The sequence below is a fragment of the Chelonoidis abingdonii genome, chromosome 1, assembly GCF_003597395.2.
Source record: "Chelonoidis abingdonii isolate Lonesome George chromosome 1, CheloAbing_2.0, whole genome shotgun sequence".
Classification (NCBI taxonomy): Eukaryota; Metazoa; Chordata; order Testudines; family Testudinidae; genus Chelonoidis; species Chelonoidis abingdonii.
The window spans coordinates 115636667-115658026 of record NC_133769.1 but is presented as its reverse complement, the minus strand read 5'-3'; the positions used below and the strand labels follow the sequence as shown (position 1 = coordinate 115658026).

The following is a 21360-nucleotide window of genomic DNA, read 5'->3' as shown; positions in this document are numbered from 1 at the left end:
CTGAGAAATATTTTGCACTGAAGAGTGCTTCTGCCATCAGAAACAGAATAGGCAACAGATATAGGAACAGCAACTCAATCTATTCCAAGCTGTCTTTACTTCTGTACCACAGGTGGAAAACTAAAATTAAGCCTGAACCAAAACCTAAGGTCTGAACATCCCTGAATGTTAAGATAGTTCAGTTCCAGATTCAAATGCAGTGTCCAGGCCTGGTCTTTATAATGGGTCAAACCAAACCTCAGATCTGAAAAACCTCAAACTACAGGGAAGTTTAGAATCAGATCTGGTATGATTTCTGGTTCTGGCCTGACACTGTGCAAAATTGAGACTCAGCCTGCTCCTCTTGAATCTTTGGCAAGGGCTATTCAGCAAACTAAAAGAAACTTTGGGGACCTCCAAAACACACATGCATGGTAGCACCCTAGTTCTGATCACCTTCCCTTTGCACATGTTCTGGGGTTTCTATTATTAAATCCTAGAGTAAAGTATAATAATAGCACATGGAACTTTTCATCTGAAGATCACAAAGGTGAAAAGCTATTATTATTTCCATTTTTCAAGTGAGGAAACTGAAGCATGAATTACTTATGCAAGATGCCTTTGCTTGCTAAAGGATGCTGCAGCAACAGAAAGAACAAAGTAACAAAGTAACTTCATGTTCTCAATTCTCCATTTTTTTCCCACCTAAGTAAAAACTCCTAGATGAAAGGTACAGTTCCTTGAACCTGCGTGAAAAGCTGTCCAAATCTATTGCAAATCTAAAAGACTTGTCTTTTGCATGTGAGTTTGAGGTTATGACAGGAGAATAAATGACTGATCAGGATGAGTTGATAACAACAATAAATTCAGCCTATGGGGAAAATTTGTCTTTTATGCAGGAACTATGGTCATTGTAGAAGAGTTTAGATATTACTGTGATGGAATTACCAGCAAGACAGACAAGCACACACATAGCTAAATATAGATAGATAAGAGGAATAATGGCTTTGAAAATACTGCTTGGAACATGAAAAGATTTAAAGTGCCCTGAACTGGCACAGATCAGACACAATGAAGTTGGTTTGTGGCCATAGCATGCAAAGCATCACGACAGGAAGAAACAGTGGAATCATCTAGTTTTGTTTGTTAAATAGACTAAGGCCAAAATCCTGCCCTTACTTCAAGCAACCTCACATGCTGTGAGGACAGCGGAAGAGGTCCTATAACCCTCTGTCACTACACAGCATGATGGCTGAAAGTGAAAGGTTGTAATGCACTGTTATGTGCTATTTAAGTTCCCCAGATCAGGAGGAGTATGCCTTTTCCTGCTGTTGCCTGCTAGTACATTGTGCAGATGCTGTCAACATATTCAGTAGCTGACTGCCAGCCAGCCTAGACAACCCCTCTACCCTGCAGAGAGTGCCTTAGGGACAAATTGTTTGGCATATTAGCTGAGGCCATTTCTTTGTATCCTAGGCTACGTCTACACTGCACGATTAATTCGAAGTAGTTTAAACCGATATTACAAAACCGATGTTATAAAATCGGGTTTGCGCATCCACAGTGCAATCACAAAATCGATTGCTTGCGTCCCTGGTCCAAGGCTACCATCGATTTAAGGAGCGATCACTGTCGGGTAGCTGTTCCTCAGCTAATACCCATATTCCTCAACTTCCGTGTGAACACAATGCCTGACTGGCAGAATAACATTGCCCGATGGTGTGCGGTGACAGCCTCACCCCTCCCTTGTGAAGGCAGCAGACAACCTTGGCGCCTTTTTCGTAGAGTGCAGTCAGCAAACGCCATAGCACAGCAAGTTCTCTTCCCTTTGTTTTCACTTGTGGGGGCGGGGGAATAAAACTGAGGAGCTGTTCCCTGAAACCATGCCAGACACTGTGTTGAACTCACAACATTTGGAATCAGCCAAGAATGGAAATATTTCAGAGACTGCTCTGGCTGTGGAGTAGCGGGATCCTCAGTACCCCCTTGCCTACCTTCATGAGCCCATTTGAGTCTCTGCTTCCGTTACGTTTGTCACGCAGCGCTGTGTATTCCTGCAGTTTTTTATTCAAACCTTTGCATTGTTTCTGTAACGGAGCAGGATACAACAGATTGTCTCCCCTACAGCGATCAACCCAGTAATTCCCGTACGGTCCATCTGGAGCTCTTTTTGGATTGGACTGATCCCAGCCCGTGCTAGATCAGAGCTCCATGCTGGACAAGCAGCGAAATGTAATTCAAAATCGCGGGCTTTTCGGTTTACCTGCCCGCTGCATCCGAGTGCAGTGCTGTCCAGAGCGGTCAGTGGTGCACTCTGGGATACCGCCCGGAGGCCAATAACGTCGATTTCCGTCCACACAAACCCTAATCCGAGTTATCACTATCGAATTTAGCGCTACTCCTCTCGTTTGGGAGGAGTTCCGAAATCGATTTAAGGAGGCGGTAAAATCGATATTAATGACGACGTCATGTGAACGGATACAGCGTTAAATCGGTATATCGGCCATTAAACCGATTTAAAGTCGCAGTGTAGACCTGGCCCTAGAGATCATATTTTGTTGGTTGCATAGGGAGATGGGGGCTCATTACATTTTTCCCCTCACCCATAGAGCAGTGGGCAGTATTCTCTTAAGCAGGGGAAGAACAGCTATACTGTCTGATTTGAATTTGTTTACTGAGACTTGCCAATGCAGAGAATTGGGAAGGAGAGTGATGCCCATGGGTGCGTTAGTCAGCTTTCAGTACTTGCTATGTAAGAGGGTCCTGTCATCAAGAGCACTAATCAGCCAATGAAAATTGTTCTGGATAGGTTTTTATCCACTGTTTCACTGGCTGAGAGTGGTGTCACTCAGAATCTGCAGAAGAATTGTGTGGGTGGAGATGAAAAGTAAGCCAGAGGCTAGCCCTGTCAGCTTGCTTGTGCAGTTTAATTAAACACATAGTAAAACAGCTGCTTTTTCTAATTTGCCTTAAGATTATTATTTTTTAAAATTCTTCAGTCCAATCACATCTCCCATTTCCTTAGGCCTTATCTAGACTACAGGAGAAGGGGGTTTTTTGGTCTGTGTTTTTGGTATATGACAAGGCCTTACTGGGGCTCCCAATATTATTACTTCCCTTCCACTTGTAACCACTTTCTTATTGAAATTTTGGCCAGTCCCACAGCCATTCTGATACCAGTTCTTAACTGGGGCCCAGTCCATTCCTGTGGCTCTCCTGCTGTCTAATCTGTCTTTCCTCCCAGTGCCTTACTGGGGTTCTCATGGTCTTCTTATCTGCCTAGTTCTGTTATTTCTGGCTGCCATCTGGCTGCAGTAGCTCTCTGTCTACCTTTCTTCTCTCATTCTCAGTGGGGCTGGCCCAGCCCTGCACCCACCTCCTCTCTCTTTAATCTGAATTTTTTTAGTGTATTGAAGTGGATTTTTATCTGAGTAATTGCAAAGCACTTGAAGGGCTTTCCATCAGCAGTATATAAATAAAAATGGATCAGAATAGAATGGATTGCTGCTTCTACATCCGTTCCCATATTCTCTTTCTGACAGGTCCTGACACCCACACATGCTCGTTGCTCAGACTCAGCTAGGTCTTATTGCTTTCATTCTCAGTGTTGTATTGGTGGCAGCCTTTATATTCCTCATAACTTCCTCTTACAGAGATTTTCACCTTGTTTTCTAGCTCGTCTTAATGGTACACTTTAAAGGCTAAACAACTTGATGATCTGGTCCCTTCATTAAGACTTCACGTGGGCCAGCACTGTGCTTATTCTCCTTGTGAACTCCTGAAATGTTACGTCGTTGCTCATTTGCTTTAGAATTCCAACCAGTTTGATATCACTCTCTGCCTTAACCTGCAACATGTGTTTATAACTTTGGATACCACAGCAAATGAGCGTAGCCAAGTGAATAATTTGCAACTGGTATTTTATCTAATGAATTTAGCATTTCCCCCCACTAGCTGAATATGAATGACCAGGTCCTGATTTTCTCAAATATATTTAGTTTGAATTATTTGCCTACATTTTTGTGCTGTTTTAACTCTATGTATCAATCACAAATAGTTCTGTGTGAGCATTCAATACTTGATATTTGCTTTTCACATTGTGTGAAGTTGTAACTGGTCAAATAAGTCCCCTGAAATTGTTTGTGATACTTGAGTGGATTAGCATGCATATACCTTTGGCCTGATGACTTGTGTATGCACAATTAAATTTTGGGTTTGATTAATATTTGTGCACACAGCTTTGAAGTTCACTTGCCATGAATATTTATGCTGGTAAAGTTGTTTGCTTGGATGTTTGCAGAAAGAGAATGCAAAAAAGGCATAAGCAGAACCAAGGAGAATTCATTCAAAAAATTTTGGCAAATAGTCGCCATTAAAAATATATATATTTAATTGCCCAGTTCTTCAACTAAGCACTGGAGGAAGAATAAGTGCACCTGAGTCAGATGTTCTCTCTTCCCCAAATCTGAGAAATGCCAAAGCAGCAAGGCAGCTGGAAACAGAGGCAGAGGAGATAGTGGAATGTTTTTTTGTGTGATCTTCCCTTAAGTCATATGTTCACTTCTCTGCCTATGGGCCAGAATCGGGTCCATGGGGAGTGTGACCAGCTTCCCTTTCTTTGTGATTATATCAGAGAGGGAAGGCCCTGAAATATGTTCTGTTGTAAGATGGGGTCACGCTATTGTGGTGGTTGAGGACCTGTGTCATGCGACATGCAGCGGCGCGGCAGTATCTCCAAAGAGAGTGTGATAGCTCTGTGGGGACACGTTGCGGCTGGGGAGCGTGGACCCAGTGCTTAAGGTGGTCTGAAAAAAGTGTGTCGGGGGGGCTCCCAAAAGCTGGGAGCACTGGCTGCAGCCTGGGGACTTTAAGCACTGCATGGCGAAGTCGCCACTTCCCCTCCAAGCACTGGCACTGTTGATTTTGTGGATTCAGAGCCACGGGTCGGGCTACATGACACCGAGCCAACAGTTGGTGTCACAGTGACAGGCCCCTTCCCCAGCTGGGGTCTGGCTGCGAGGGGAGTGGGGGGCTTCCAGGGCCGGGCGAGCCCGGTGCCCGCTCTGCACTAGCTCCACTCCCAGCCGCCCGGGGCTTCAGGCCGGGGCAGGGTCGCCCGTGAGCACCGGGACCCCTCCGCCCCGCTCCTCCCCGGGGCTGCCAGGCCTGCGCAGAGACATCTGGGGCCCGGGCACATCTTTTGCTTCCCCCCGTCACTTTATTTACACCGAGGTTACAGGCGTGTTGGGGACCCCAGAGCTCGGCCCCAGGACAATCGCCCCCTTTCCCCTACGTCAGCCCCCGGCTGCTGCCCAGCAGTGTGGCCCAACCCGGGCAGGCACTAGGACCTAACGGGAGTGGGGCAGAGTACGGGCGGAAGTGGTGTTCAGCGGGAGCGGAAGTGACCCGTGGTAGGGGCGGAAGTGGGTGAGGGCCGGAGGGGCGCTGTTGGTGCCGTTGCTGCCGAGGTGTATAGGGGGCGTGTCCCGCTCGCGGCAGGTGAGGGGGTTGAGGTTCGGGCCCGGCCGGTGGGCAGAGCCGCTGGGGCTGCCGCTAGATGGGTCCCCGGGGGCTTGTGGGGACCTCCGTGTCCGGGTCACCCCGGGACCGGCCTTACTGGGGGAACGGGGGGTCTTTGCGGCCTGGCGGGGGCTGGGGAGGGTCTCAGCAACCCCGCCTGTTACCTGAAGCTTGTGTGGGGAGCTTGGGCTGGGCGGGGAGGGAATGGGGTTCGAGATGACGTCTCACTGGGACATTGGTAGGACTTCTAAGTGTTACCTGCAGTCCCACTGATCTCTGTGTGTGTGGCTTGCTGAGCTGGTGCACGTGTTGCTGGAGGACAGTGGATACGTAATATTAAAGTTAAGGGTTGTTGTGGCATTCTGGGGAAATGGCTTAATTGTATCGTTAGTTATGATTCATGAGTTGGACCTACAAAAAATAGGTGCATATCTTACCTTTGGTGCATAATAGATCTGCAGATATTGGGGTTTATACAGCAATCAAAGGTAGAATGACAAGTTTGTAATAACAAAACTCCTAGTTATGGACATTACTAGTATATTCATCAATGCTCTGTGGTAAAGCTTGGCTGATTGCATGTGTACATATACATTTACATTTATATTTCTGGGTCTGGTTCTATTCGATATCTTCATCAGTGATTTAGATAACAGCATAGAGAGTACACTTATAAAGTTTGCGGACGATACCAAGCTGGGAGGGGTTGCAAGTGCTTTGGAGGGTAGGATTAAAATTCAAAATGATCTGGACAAACTGGAGGAAAGGTCTGAAGTAAATAGGATGAAATTCAGTAAGGCCAAATGCAAAGTACTTCACTTAGGAAGGAACAATCAGTTGCACGCATACAAAATGGGAAATGACCTCCTAGGAAGGAGTACTGCGGAAAGGGATCTGGGAGTCATAGTGGATCACAAGCTAAATATGAGTCAACAGTGTAACACTGTTGCAAAAAAAGCAAACATCGTTTTGGGAGGTGTTAGCAGGAGTGTTATAAGCAAGACATGAGAAGTAATTCTTCTGCTCTGCTCTACTCTGTGCTGATTCATCTGGAGTATTGTGTCCAGTCCTGGGTGCCACATTTCAGGAAAGATGTGGACAAATTGGAGAGAGTCTAGAGAAGAGCAACAAAAATGATTAAAGGTCTAGAAAAAATGGCCTATGAGGGAAGATTGAAAAAATTGGGTTTGTTTCTTCTGGAAAAGAGAAGACTGCGAGGGACATAAGAGTTTTCAAGTATATAAAAGGTTGTTACAAGGAGGAGAGAGGAAAATTGTTGTTCTTAACTTCTGAGGATAGGACAAGAAGCAATGGGCTTAAATTGCAGCATGGGAGGTTTAGGTTGGACATTAGGAAAAACTTTCTAACTGTCAGGGTGGCTAAGCACTGGAATAAATTGCCTAGGGAGGTTGTGGAATCTCCATCACTGGGGATTTCTAAGAGCAGGTTAGACAAACGCCTGTCAGGGATGGTCTAGATAATATTTAGTCCTGCCATGAGCGCAGGGGACTGGACTAGATGACCTCTCGAGGTCCCTTCCAGTCCTATCATTCTATGTATGCCAGGCACTCGTGGGGATGCTATTATTTGTTTTTCTTTGATTATTTGGTAATTTGGCAGTTACCAGACTTGTGTACACATGTTTGGTAATTTTTGGAAATATGATTAATGACTTCTGAGAGTTAGCATCACATTGCTGTGAATGCTTACATCTCTGAGTTGCTTCAGGCTGTTGCAGATGCAGGAAGGCAACTTTGCTTCAGTTTTGTATAAGTTAATGCTTGGTTTGCATTTGAAAGACTCTCTTCACAGCTCTAGAAATTGACTTTAAAAAGAATTTGTATTCTGCAGAATCTGAATCGGTACCTCAGATGGACTTGATGTTAGATACCACTGCATTAGAAGATTTTTGGCCCCTCCCCAGAATCATAGGCACCACCATCCCATTTACAGAAATAAAGCTTACTTGAAGGAGAAGGCAGGGCTTAAAGTGGACTGAATCACTTGGAGTCACAGAACTATTAAAAAAAATTATCTGGGTCTGGTCTGAGGCAAGTAAATAGCTACTGACAGGACATTGTAAGTGTATTAAAGAACCACTCTGAGATTTAAAAATATGCTGCATACAAATGCAGTTGTTCCTGGTTATGACAGATCTGTGACCAATTTAAACCTTAGAAAGAGGTGCTTGATAACCTATGAGATTCATACTGATGTATAATGGTATCTGTTTTGATGGGACGACAAATTTGGAACAGGCTTCGTTCCGGCCCTTATTCTGATCTCCACAGCTGTGGGCTCTATTGTTCAAACCCTACAGTGGAAGCAGTGCAGTACTATAAGGCTTTGAACTGCAGTTTGTATATTGGGCATAGAGAATTTCTAAAGAATCCCTGAATGAGGAAAGCTGCTGTGTACTCACTATGATGTAGTTTCTGTACACACAGGAAAGCCCTTGCTTTAGTTACTCCGTACTGATGGAGAAAGAATTGCTGCCATTTGAAATAGGTAATGAGGAATACTCTACAAACACAAGCTGCAGTGTGTGTTTGGGAGGAGGGAGTAAGCTTGTGAAACTGGTTCAGTCATTCTTACCCAGGACATCAGTTGATGGTTTGCAGTAAAGCTCTGATGAATAATCTTCTAAAAAAAAATTATTAATCTGAATATCAAGATGCAAAGAAAGCCACCAGCTTGTGGAAGATTTGTATTTCAGCAGTACATTAGAATCCATTTTATTAATGTGCCAGAGAGAGCTCTGTTTTTTAAAAGGACGAATTTTGGATTTAAGCTATAGATTGGTATGCTTAAAGTAATATTACTAACCATTGACTAAAATAGATGCCGCTTTTGCACTGTGGAGATGCAATTATTTGTCAAATAAATGCACGGGTAATGTTTTCAAAATAAACACATGCTATTGTGATAAATGCATTCATTCTAATAAAATTCTTCTGTGTTGAAAATAAAGAATGAGTCAGCCAACAGTAATACATATGGTTGCAGGGGTATTACATTTACCTGCGTATACTGAGAGGCTGCTGACAGGCATAATAACTGCTGTGAAAAAGGTTGTTGTTGAGGCCACATCAGCAATGGTGGGCATAGATAATATTTACTCTAATACTAAGTGAAAAACTTTGCCCCATTGTAAAATCACATCATGATATGTTAAACTGATCAGTGATTGGGCCAAGGTCTTTCTTACCAAAAAGAGGTGACTTTCATTTCTCTAAGAGCATTGCAGATATGCTTCCACCACTAGACGAGGGGGTCTCACCCTGAGAAAAAGTACGCTTTCTCTGGGTTTTTTTGGCTCCTTATTGTCATTGCCAATAAATGGACCAATTAGTGCCAGCTGCGGTGGTGATTCAGATGGTGTGAACAAATGTCTGCTAGGAACTGGACTGAGACCACCATTTCACTTCTCTTAGGCCACTCAGCAGTTATCACTGGAAATGGCTTGCAGTCTTCTGACCCAGATCAGGTGACCTAAAGGTGAAAGAGGCTCTATATCTATTGCCAATTTTTGAGGCATCCAATCTTCCTAGAGTACTGAGATTACTCTGGAACAGAACAGATACTACTTCCTCTGCCTGATGCAGGGTCTGGAAGCAAACTTACTTTGATGTCTCCCTTGGGAAATTTTCTGCATTTCAGTCTTCCTTTGAGTCTTGTTCTGCTGCTTTGCCACTCCCCTCTTTCTGCTCTGGTTAGGCTGTCGTGATTTGGGAAGGATATCTGGGGGTCCCTTGGTGTGTTTGTTTAATTATATTTGGTTGATGAACTTGTCTCATTTAGAAAGTGGAAAGAGCTAAAATGGCAACATTATTAAACCCATGTGTTCCCTGGGACTGCTTTGTCAAGACAGAAATGCCCAACCCACCAGTCCGTCAGTGCTTCCATCTTAAATGTGGTGCTTTTCTTATTTATTTGTATTATCATAACATCTAGGAATCCCAGGCATGGACCAGAACCGCAAAGACAAAACAAAAACAGTCGTTCCCCAAAAGAGCTTACAGCAGGGGTCGGCAACCTTTCAGAAGTGGTGTGCCAAATCTTCATTTATTCACTCTAATTTAAGGTTTTGCGTGCAAGTAATACATTTTAATGTTTTTAGAAGGTCTCTTTCTATAAGTCTATAATATATAACTAAACTATTGTTGTATGTAAAGTAAATAAGGCTTTTAAAATGTTTTAAAAAGCTTCATTTAAACTTAAATTAAAATGAAGGGCCCTCTGGACTGGTGGCCAGGACCTGGGCAGTGTGAGTGCCACTGAAAATCAGCTCGCGTGTTGCCTTCGGCACCCATGCCATAGGTTCCCCGCCCCTGGCTTACGGTCTAAGATGATACAACAGATATTTACAGACAAAGAAGGAGTGCGAGGAAACAATGAGATGGTATTTGGCAGTGTGACAGACAGTGGTCTTAGTACACCAGTAACCTAGCTGTTGTCCATTTTTTTTGTAGGCCTCATGGCAAAGGAGAGTTTAAAGAAGGATAATGACTGAGTTTTGAGGATGTTTATGGGGCGCTTCTCCCAAACCTGTGGGGACAGCATGGGAGAAACCATAAAGGTGCATGTTTGAAAATATAACAAGTGAGTGATGAGGCTGGCATCATGGAGAAGTTGGAAGTGTAAGCTGATCTTTTGCTGCTGAATGAGAGGTGATAGGTTGGTGGGGATAGGTCATGAAGGGTCTTGAAAGTGAAGACAAGTAGCTTATATATGATATGATAGAGAAGAGGGAACCAAGGAAGGGATGCAAAGAGGGGGTGACGTGCTCAATTTCCTAGCTCAACACTTTGATCTTTTGCAGCAGCATTCTGAATGGATATCAGTGGGCCAAGATTGCATTTGTAAAGGCCAGAGAGAAGGATGTTGCACTAATTGAGACATGAGATGGTGAGAGCTGACCACAATTTTGTAAGGTCTGTAGATAAGAGAGTGCTGATGGATACTCGCCTTTAAAGATCTCTCACTCGTTCCACCAAAAGAATCATGTAACTGTAATGCCAGTGGCACTAGCTGAAGAGGCTGAGGGCTCTGTCACTGAGATAGGAGGGGTCAGGGATTGAAAATGAGACGTTTATAGTGCTGGCCATTGAATGGTGACTCTGAAGTTTGTTCTCCATTGGTGCCGCATCCTCCCTCAAACGGTCCCTCAAACCCCTCATTTCACTGCAGATCCCTGTAGCCTTGCCTTCATACCCTTACCTAACTGGTACTTGTACATGGAAGTGGTGCTGTCACTGGAGTGCACTTCCTGACTTACCATCTCTACTGGACTGGGGACATAAATACTTCTCAGGAATGGCAATAATCTTTTTTTTTTTTTTTTTTTTTAACCCTGCTTTCTTGTCTTGTATCATCTGCTGCTACTTCTGCAGCATCTCCTCTGGAATGACACACATTCAGCAGACCACTCCATGAGGCTGATCACAGGATCTTGTAATATTTCTGGTATTTCCTCAGGCTCTTTTTCCTGCTGTATCCCAGAATCCTTTGTTTCTTCCTTGTCCTTTGCCTGGCAGTTTCCTGAGGAATGTAGATCCTATTTCAAAGCCTGTTGCCTGCACTAATTTGTTTCTGTTGGCTTCTTATTTCCATTAATTGATTGCTTTGGCTCTTTTGTGTTACTTTACATTTGTCGACCAATTTCCCTAGTCACATCAAATCTGTTCTGCTCTACTGCTGCTCCAAAGCCTTTGGCAGAACTACAGATATGGTCTGCTCTCTGTCTTGCTGCTTCAAAGCATAACCAATCTGAGCTCTTCTACAGGAACAGAAAATAAAGGAAGTCAGTTTCTTAGCCTGTTGGGCCGTGTTTACTTGTGTTCTTCCTCAATCTAGCATCACAGATACAGTTCTTTCTACAGTTGCAAGTGTCTTGACATCACTTAAGGATCAATTTAAAAGATGTTGGGAAAATAAGTCATAGGAGAAGAGCACGAGGATCAACACTTTACACATGCTGTCTCTGTGAGATGTTTGGGGAGGGTCTGCAGGTATTCAGTGGAGGTACTGGGAGCTCTTTTGCTTGAAACATTTTCAAATTTGACTGGATGAAACAATTCTCCCTTGGCCTCCTGGGGGAGAATAAGATGGAACCTAATAATATAAGGCTGTTACATCCCTAACTCCTGATTCAAGAGATTTTCTGCCAGGCAAAAGGTGTGCTTCTTGTGTGTGGAACCCAACTTTCCCACAGAACATTGTGTTGCCCTGGATTTGAGGGGTGTGTATACCCCAGAATGTGATCAAGCTAATTGCCAACCATATTATGTGCATTCAGCCACCATGAAGTAATGCTGCAGTAGAACACCACTTAGTTAAGGGTTAATTTGGAGACACGCTTTCAGAAGCAAGGTAATATCTAGCTGGCAGTTTCTGCTAATCAGAGTGGGAGGAGGGGACAAACATGTAAACAATCGCATCTGAAAACCCTGGTGGTTTTAAAACCTTATCTCGATGCCTCTGATATTAAAGTTCATTGAAAGTTAGAAAAGTGATGATCCAGTAGGGGTCACTATGACCCATGTGTTTTGTACAAATTAGTTATAAAAGACTAGCTAATAAAGTGTACTTTGGAGCATTCCTCTGAAGCCATCTTGAGAGAGATTTTTCCTGACACACTTTCTCCCCAGTGGGTAAGCAACTGGCCACTGCGAACCTGCTGTTAATTACTCAATAATATTCCAGATGTTAGGTAAATATCTGGGCTGTTCTAAACGTATTGCTTATGTTTGTGTGTGCTTAAATCTAATAAACTGCAGTTTTAGACAAGAGCACGTTTACTTGCATTACTCCTTGATCAGACAGAAGTGCTGTGTTCCTGTTGATTTATTGCTTACACCACCTGGAGTGAAATAGCTACGTTGCCCCTGTTGGGGGTTCTGAAAACCCCTGGTAACAATTGGTCTGACTGGTGTTCCATATTGTTTAAAATTCAAGTAGAGCATTTACTTTTTTTTTTTTTTTAAATTAGGGTTTCTTCTTGGCTGGTTATTTCTTCTACTTTTCCTATAAAAAGCTTTGATGGGGCAACAAGCCTTGTGGATGAGGAGGGGGAAGCAGTAGATGTGCTATACCTTGACTTCGGTAAGGCTTTCGATACTGTCTCACATGACCTCCCCATAAGGAAACTAGGGAAATATAGCCTAGATGAACCTACTATAACATGGGTAAACCACTGTTTGTAGAATTGTACTTAGAATAGTTATCAGTGATTCACAATCAAGTTGAAAGGGTATACTGAGTACTGCAGGGATCTTTCCTGGCCCAATTCTATTCAGTGTTTTCATAAATGATTTGGATAATGGCATAGAGAGTACACTTATCCACAAACTTTATACCAAGCTGAGGGGGGTTGCAAGTACTTCAGAGGGCAGGATTGGAATTCCAAATGATCGGACAAACTGGAGAAATGATCTGAAATAAACAGGATGAAATTCAATAAGGAATAATTCAAAGTAAGAAGGAAATTCAAAGTGGGAAGGAAAAATCAGTTGCACAAATACAAAATCAGAAATGACTGCTTAGGAAGGAGTATTGCAGAAAAGGATCTGGGAGTCATAGTGGATCACAAACTAAATGAGAGTCAGCAGTGTAATACTGTTGCAAAAAAAGCAAACGTCATTCTGGGATGTATTAGCAGGAGTGTTTTAAGCAAGACACGAGAAGTAATTCTCCACTCTACTCAACACTGATAAGGCCTCAGCTAGAACATTGTACCTGGTTCTGGGCATCCCACTTGAGGACAAATTGGAGAAAGTCCAGAGGAGAGCAACAAAATTGATTTAAAGATTTAGAAAACATGACTTAGGAGAGAAGATTGAAAAAATTAGGTTTGTTTTGTCTGGAAACAAAAGTCTGGGGGACATGAGTCTTCAAGTACATAAACGATTGTCACAAAGAGGAGGGTAATAGCGTTCTCCATAACCACTGAGGACAGGACGAGAAGCAATGGGCTTCAGTTGAAGCCAGGGAGATTTAGGTTAGACATTAAGAAAAAACTTCCTAACTGTAAAGGTGGTTAAGCACTGGAACAAGTTACCTAGGGAGGCTGTGGAATCACCATCATTAGAGGTCTTTAAGAACAGTTTAGGCAACACCTGTTGGGAATGGTCTAGATAACACGTGCAGGTGACTGGATTAGATGACCTGTTGAGGTCCCTTCCAGTCCTGCATTTCTGTGATCCATGAGAGAAGCATTCTATAAGTTAGAGAACTATTTCCAGCTCATGCCTGTCCAGGGGCAAGGACTCTAAACTGGAGAGTTTTCATGGTGGTGTAGAATAGCAATTTCTAGGCCACTGGACTGGCTTAAATTGGAATTTTAACCGTAGCTGCTACAGTGTACCTGTCAGAAGTACAAGAATGGGTGTCCTGACTTTTCCACAGTGCTTTGGGATTGGAAATTTGTGAACTGTGATACTGATGATGGAGTCCTGGTGCTTTATGAACATGCTCTCTCAAACATTGTCTTGCTAAAGAGGGAGAGAGACTTGGTCTACACTGGGGGGGATCAACCTAAGTTACGCTACTTCAGCTATGATAATAGTGTAGCTGAAGTCGATGTATCTTAGGTTGACTTACTTCACATCCTCACGGCATGGGGTTGACTGCTGCCACTCCCCCGTCGACTCTGCTTCCGCCTCTCCCCGTGGTGGAGTACAGAAGTCGACAGTAGAGCGATTGGGGATCGATCACTACCCGCTGATCCGGCGGGTAGTGTAGGTGTTCCCTTAGTATTAAACCATTAAAAATTGGTCAAATTTAAAAATTTTGGTTAAAATTCAGAACTTGGAAGGGGAGGGGAACAGGAACAATTCTGACAGTCTGGGAAATCCCTCCTTCCCATTTTTTTTTCCTCCAACCAAGTTTCCTTTATATATAGGAGGCTTAGTTCTGGAGTGAGCCTTGTGCCCCTTACCCTGTCAAACCTGGAATATTATATCAGCGCTGGGTTGTTACAGCTTTGGTGATGTTAGGGTTGCCAAAGTTTCTCCCCATCATCTAAGAACAAATCTCAGACATGGAAATTTCCTGCAATACTCTGAGTTTAAAAGATGTCACATTGATCAGGAAAGATGCTGAGCTGAGAATGCTGTGCCTATTTCTGAGCCTCAAGGAGCACTGTATGAAATGGTCCTTCACTTAAAGAGTCTTAACGTTTGTTACTCTCACGCAGGGCTTGGAAACAATTACCAAACATTTACTATTCAGAGGCAAATATGAAATGGAGGGGGAGAAGGGAGAACTACTAAGGAGGTCCAGAGGCAACAACACTAGCATTTTAACAGCCAAGTTCCCGAGTGGCAAGAGTAAAATTGACATGATTCTTGTCGCTTTCATCGATGCCCATAATATTTTAAAAAGCAGCAGTTAAACTGTCTAGCTAGTGTGTTAGTTTCACTCTGACTGGGAAAATTATGAGCAGTGATAGATTTAGTGGAGACTCAGGAGAACACTTCAGGTTTGGAATGCTGTCTAAACACCCATGATGGTCAGGAATGTAATTATTAAATAAACAAGCTTAAAATGACCCTATGAATTGATAAAGAAGGAGCTTAAGCTCACCTGGAAAAGCTTCCCACTTGCTATTGGTGAGTAAATTAGATTTTTCCCAAACCTTGTTCTTATGACAAGGGTGCTCCTTCACAGTTTCTCAGGTGGGTCCTGGCAGACAAACGCCTGTGCATGTAGCGCCAGAACAATTTGGAATGCTAGCATTGTCTTCATCTCTCCTTCGTTAATTTAGCTTCAAACTCCATTCTGCTGAGGTAGTCTTCATCCCTTCAGATAAAAAGTGCTGCCCTGGCTTCCTGCCTCCCAGAATTCTGTGGCAGGAAAACTGCAAGCAGATAATCCCTAGGGAACTACTCTGCGGTGTGGTTACTGGGCCTTCGTAATATTGGGTAACTGCAGACACTGCACACTCTGCCTGAGTTGTAGAAGAGAGGGTGAAGAACACTGCTGGGAGAAAATAGGACTAAGATAAACCTGAAAGAGGAAGGGAGGCACTTTTAGAAGTTTAAAAATAGTGGGCAGGAGAAGAGGAGAATTATCTTGAGAGAAGTTGCTCCAAGATGGAATGATATGCTGTATCCTGTGGCCATAGTGTCTGAGTTTGGAGGGGATAGTTTTCATCACTTGAAAGCAATTTCTGCTGTTTTTAATCTCCACTCTCTCTAACCTTTTCCTGAGATAACCTCTGCCAAAAAGCACTCCAATCTGCAGTTTATTTCCTAGATTACTGATTTCCAGGGCAACAAAAAGCTGGGGTAAAAATGGGACAATTCATCTTATGCAAGCCACCCCCTTGGGGTCTTCCTGCTAGCTAACATTGGAAGTATTGAATAAGTTCCCCCTTTCTAGTGTTTGTATGTGTATTATCTCAGGGAGGCCCAGCTGCTGCCACATTGTCTGTAAGAAGCATGAGGATCCCCTTTGCTGCTGCATATGCAAGGCTGGCGGGTTGGGTCTAATGGATTTGACATGACCAGACTGAATAGCTGACTGTGCTAAATATCATCTGTTGAGCCCTAGTAGTAATGAGGGGGCAATATTGTGATATGCATGAATTGTTGTATTGAGGGAAATGCAGGGAAGCTATAGTGGGTCTAAGGAAGGGATGGAAATGGGATACTGGAAGTAGTTGAGTGGGAGGGAAATGTGGGGGTGGAGGGATAAGGGAGGGCAAGATCACAAAGCAGAAGGCTGAAGCTGATGACTATAACAGAACATTATTGCCCTGTGAATTGGAAGAAGTAACCAGCTGTTTTATTTCAGGGAGATGCTATATTTTCAGAGAAATATATTGTTTGTATGTGCGGGTATTAAAACAGAGGAGCTTTGAACTCTGCTGAACCAAAGCCAGCTGTATGAGCTTGCTGGCACTGCAGCAGCAGGACAGCTGGAATCCTCATGGAGACTCAAATAGTTAAGACAGTTTGTCACATTTAAATGGTGTCAAAGGTGAGTCAGATAGAACAGGGAACTTGAACATATCCTGGGCCCAAGTGGGAATGGACACAGATGAAATGGCTCCAATTGGGCAGTCAAATGAAGGTGGGAGGGCTAGACCTGGACATTGAGAATGTTAAAATGGATCTTAGAGACAAGGTGGATGAGGTAGTGTCTCTTATTCTCTAGTAAAAGAATGGAGGGACCCTATAAAGAAGAGGAGCATCTGCTGTGAGACAGGTGGGTCTGTGGGGGCCATCTTCACTGACAGAGCTGGTGTGATTGAAGCACAGTTCTGTAACTTCTGTAAGTCTCCTCCTTCGATATTTACCTTTTTTGCTTACCCCTTCCCAGAATCCATCCATCCGTGTCTGATAATAGACTGAATTTAATCTTTTGATGCCAAACCAATCCAATCGAATCTTGTTTCTTACTATTCCCCTCTTACCCCTCAAGATAATCGTTTTAGTTATGGAAATTTACTTCTTCAGCAATAATACCTAACTTCTGTGCAGCACTTTTCATCAGTAAATCTCAAAGCACTTTTCGCAATTATCCCCATTTTACAGATGGGAAATTGAGGGACAGAGTGGGAAGGTGACTTGCCCAATGTCACCCAACAAGCCAGTCACCGCGTTGGGATTAGAACTCAGGTCTCCTGAGTATTAGTCCTGTGCCTAGCCACTAGGCCATACTGTCTCCCCAAGATGGCTGATGCCTTGAGGAATGTGGGTTTGCCTCCCTCCTCACTTCCCAGATGATAAATGGGAGGAGGTGGTGGTAAGACTTGATCGCAGTTCCAAACCCAAAAGTTTCAGGGTGGCAATTGTGCCACAGGGGAACATGAGAACTCCTCCATGTGTACCCTGCTAGAAACTGCTCTGTACTCTTTTACGAAAACCATATGGTTTTAATGGAATGTATACCATAAATCTTGAAGAAGCCTGGTAGAACAGCTACTGGGGGGAAATTTGTCCTGACACATATTGATGACATTTGTGTTTTAGCTCAACTGAGAGGAGCCTGCGTCCCAGGTTAGGAGGATGCTTGAAGTTCCCTAGATCACTGGTGGAGAGTAGTCCTGCACAGTCGGTTGATAAAGGGGGAAGAGTTGTGAATAATTTTTATGGACAATGTGTGACTCAGTTTACCTACTCTCTTTGTATTGTTACTCACTAGGAATGAATGGGTTAATTTCTTGCTCTGGGACAGGGAAATTAGAGATAGGTGTATGTCACATGCGGTAGTCTGGATTGGGCACAAAAATGCTAACAAGAACTGAATGGAATCAGCACATATAAATAGAAGAACCAATGATCAGACTCTGACTGGGCATTATCTCTTAACACCTGGCAACCAAGGGAGAGATGTGAAACACAGTGGGAGCTGCAATGAGGGACAAAGACAGGAGGTGTCAGGTGACTGTTGAAAACTGGGATGGCCAGGTCTACGCCACAGGTGCTATCATGGCACTATAACTATGCCACTATAACCGTGTAGTCTAGATGAAGATTACAGTGATGGAAGAGTTTTTCTTCTGTTGACTTAGCTTCATCTGCACTGGTGGTTAGGTTGGCATAGCTATGGTGCTCAGGGGGATAGATTTTTCACATCCCTGAGTGTTGTGTTTTGTCAACCTAAGATTTAAATATAGACCAGGCCAGAGACACAAAGGATCTGACGGAGACTCAGGCCTTGGCTACACTGGCACTTTACAGTGCTGCAACTTTCTCGCTCAGGTGTGAAAAAACACCCCCCTGAGCGCAGCAAGTTACAGCACTGTAAAGCGCCAGAGTAAGCTAATCCCCATGGGGAGGTGGAGTACCTGCAGTGCTTGGAGAGCTCTCTTCCAGTGCTGGGAGACCACACTTGCACTTCAAAGCGCTGCTGCGGGAGCGCTCCCGCGGCAGCGCTTTGGAGTTTCGAGTGTAGCCAAGCCCTCTGATGGATTCTAGGAGGCCATAGAATAATGGAGCAGTTGCTTTTGCCATTGGAAACTTTGTCCTGAGGTTGGCTTTTCCATACTGACCTAAGGACTGTCAAAGTCTGTACTCTGGGTGACTAACTGTCATAAATAGATAGCTAAGGGTTAATGTTTCTTTTACCTGTAAAGGGTTAACAAAGGGAACCAAACCCCTGACCAGAGAACCAATCAGGAAACTGGATTTGTTCAAAACTCAGGGAGGGAATGTTGGGTCGGTGTCTTTTGTTTGTCTCTCGGCTATGAGAGGCTTCTTTCTACCTTCAAGCTTCTAATCTTCAGTTTCAAAGTTGTGAGTACAAAGGTAGCAAAACAATAGGCTTTTATATGTTTTGTTTTGTATTTACATGCGTATTCTCTGGTCTTTATTCCCTCTCTTCACTTTCTTGTTGTTGGTTTTAACATTCTTGGCTCGGTGACTTCTCTCTCTGCGCTTGGAAGTCTGCATCTGTGGGTCTGGCTTCTTGTTTTTGTAGCCCTCTTTTCGTCTACTGCTTATAAGTCGTACTAAAGGTTTTATTGCGCTCGGCATACTACTAGCGCAGATCTGTTTCACGTAATAAGATGAGGTATTCTATTCCTGTGGTAGATCCAATTTGTGGCTTTTCCATCAATGAGCTGTACTCTGATTTCTCTAGTACTCTCTAGTCATGGCAGTTGACATCCCTTTTCCCCCTTGGTGTCAGGCTTGTGTGCGTTTCTTAGCTAGTGTATGGTAGGAATAAGTGCAAGCGTTTCAGATCCCTATGGGTCTGTTGGAGTGACATCTTCTTCATCTGTCGTGGGCTGAACTGGCGTTGGTCCTCTCTTCGGTGCTCGTCTCTTGTCCGTGGTAGGGCGTTCCAAGTTTCGTGTGAGCAACAGTCCCTCCAGATGGTTCAGAAGCAAGATTGAAGACAAGATGGAGGATGAGGCATCAGCCTTTTTATAATCTTTTACCAGCAGTAAGAAACTCCCTCCTCTTGGTTCTTTTCACGATTACTGTTGGTATAAATCTACAGCTAAACATGGTAGCATGTCTGACGCTCACATGGAATTGACAGTCTCCTGCATACATGTACTGAGGTTTTAACAGGCCTCTCTGTATTTCTCTCAGTGGGTCAGTTGTTAGCTATAGTCCTTATGGCTCAATCCAGCAGGGTCTATGGCAAGATGTCTATATACCCTAACTAGTGTGTGTGGGGTCACCCAAAAGCACAGACCAGTTTGAAATCGGACAGTATATAGCCGTATTTATTACTATCAACCTACAAAAATGACACAAGCATACAGACAGGCATAATCATTGTGAACCTAGTGCAACCTTGACTAATCCGTGCGTCTAACACGTCATTGACCCTTTATACGAGATTTTTGGTGCCACTACGGACTTGGTTGGTAACCATGTTCTATAGGTCCAGATTATGTCGTACTTTATAACATACAAGGATTTTAGGGACAAGTCACACCCCTAAGATGCCCCAGGGAGAGGGGACGATATGAGATGTGTGGTCTGGATTGATCAGTTGTAGACATAAGCAGATGTCCAACATACTGGACACGCTGTTGACCACCCTGCGCCTATAAGTCTCACCCTTGAGCCTTAATTTCTGGAGACATTAAGGTTGTCTGGGATTCTGATGGAGGGAATGGGGATGTTGTTTTTCGTGCGTGTCTCGATAGTTCCCTCGCGTAGTGACACAACAGGTGTATATGTGGGCATGAAGTCCAGGCGATCTTGCTTGCCATGTTCAGCTTCGTGGTTGGCCTTGAGTACTGAGAAAAAGAAAAAATCAGAAAAAAATGATTTCTCTTGGCTCACTCCTGGTTTAAACTCCAACCCGTGTTCTCTCATCTGGCTCAACAGCCCTCTCACCACCTGGGAAACCCTGAGTCAAGTGAACGTGGCGGTATGAGTAAAATTATAGGAACGCTTCTAGCGAAAGTCTGTAGGCGCCAGTACTCTACCTGGGTAGCAGATGTAACTTAGAGGCATGGGTCTGAAAGGATTTCTGCAGAGGCACATAAATATCTGTATTTGGATGGGACGAGACACCTGGCCAACGCTAGTGTTTTGGCTCTGCTGAGCCAGAGTTCTGCTGGAGGTAGCGGTCAGCTCCTATATCATAGGTATAAGGGGGGTGCATCCTTGATTTCCTTCACCAACTAAACTCGAGGTGTGGACGACATCCTCTACCTTATTTTGGTAGCAGTTCGAGAGGGAAATACTGCGCTGATGGCTAGAGGTGCTGCTCCTCTGCTGTGGGACTCAGGAATCATGCCTAGGCCCCTCTAAGGGCTTTATACCATGCTCAGATTTGATGCTGCCCATCAAAATGTCCGAGGTTTGCTCCCTCTGGGTTCCCAACCCTTCCTGGGAAAAGCTCCCAAGACTCAAAGCCCGAGTCTTTACCCCAAAGGAAATACCCACCTGCTCCCTTCCGAGTCTCTCCACCTACAGACTTTCCTCTCGGGAGCTAACCTGAATTGTATCTGATGTGAATTCTGCTTTACATACTAGTCAAGTCCAAGAGCATGTTACCATGCTATGTCCAGCACAGAGACTAAGCCATACAAGGAAACGACCGAATATGATCTCTCTTCTCTTTCCCACCTGCCCACTAACTTCGTGCTTGCAGAGTACCTGCATCCGGAGAATACAAACACAAAGATCACTCCCTCCCCTTGTTGTTCCGTTAGTGCGTCTACCAGACTGAGACTCAACAGGTCTTAGAGAAAGCGAAGCTTAATATAAAAAAATGAAAAAAAACGTGACACGTCTGCGGTCTGCGTGACTTTACGAACTATGATCTTCTTGTGCGTTACACAAGTTGACGACTGTGCCAGGGCTATGTACGTTAAAAAGAAAATGGATGAATCAACGCCATTCAAAGAGACAATTATTACGCTTCAGCAAACTCACAATGTAC

At 44.0% G+C, this 21360-nt stretch overlaps 1 protein-coding gene across 3 annotated transcripts in view; it reads left to right on the top strand.

Moving 5' to 3' along the window:
- The first annotated feature begins 5383 nt into the window (after positions 1 to 5383).
- The window catches only part of WASHC1 (WASH complex subunit 1), a 79176-nt gene continuing 63199 nt past the window's right edge, over positions 5384 to 21360 (top strand). For 2 of the 3 annotated variants that reach the window (XM_075069175.1, XM_032764062.2), the window contains exon 1: positions 5384 to 5478. The gene's annotated coding sequence lies outside the window, so the exon portion shown is untranslated. Of the gene's footprint in view, positions 5479 to 16659; positions 16711 to 21360 lie in introns of all 3 variants that reach the window. The other variant, XM_032764068.2, reaches the window with a different exon arrangement.